Source organism: Plasmopara halstedii (assembly GCF_900000015.1).
Source record: "Plasmopara halstedii genome assembly, contig: Scaffold_323, whole genome shotgun sequence".
In the NCBI taxonomy this organism is placed as follows: Eukaryota; Oomycota; class Peronosporomycetes; order Peronosporales; family Peronosporaceae; genus Plasmopara; species Plasmopara halstedii.
The window spans coordinates 631,793-632,241 of NW_020187244.1; positions in this window are offsets into that span (position 1 = coordinate 631,793).

The following is a 449-nucleotide window of genomic DNA, read 5'->3' on the forward strand; positions in this document are numbered from 1 at the left end:
TTGTCATGGGTAGTTCTTCTCTGCAGCTTTGAGCTGTCGAGATTCAAACGCGATCACCCGATCTCGGCTCTCGGCATCTGCTGGTAACAGTGCACAGCCGATGGCAAAGTCCGAAGCGTCACAGACGACGCTGAAAAGACGATGGGGGTCTGGCAGCGCCAGTATTGGTGCATGCAAGAGGCTGTCTTTGACTCCGTCAAAAGCTTCCTAATGTTCGGTGTTCCAACACCATTGAGCATACATTTTAAAGAGATTGGATAATGGTCGGGCCATTTCTGCGTAAGATACGCTGTACTTGTGCAAGTTAGTTGGCGAGACCAAGCCACTTACGCAAGTCCTTTTGGTTCTTTGGAACCGGTCAGTCTACAATAGTCTTGACCTTAGCGGGATTCGCTCGAAGGCCACGCTTCCCAATAAAGCACCCTAAAAAGGGAATCTCTTCTGCGCCA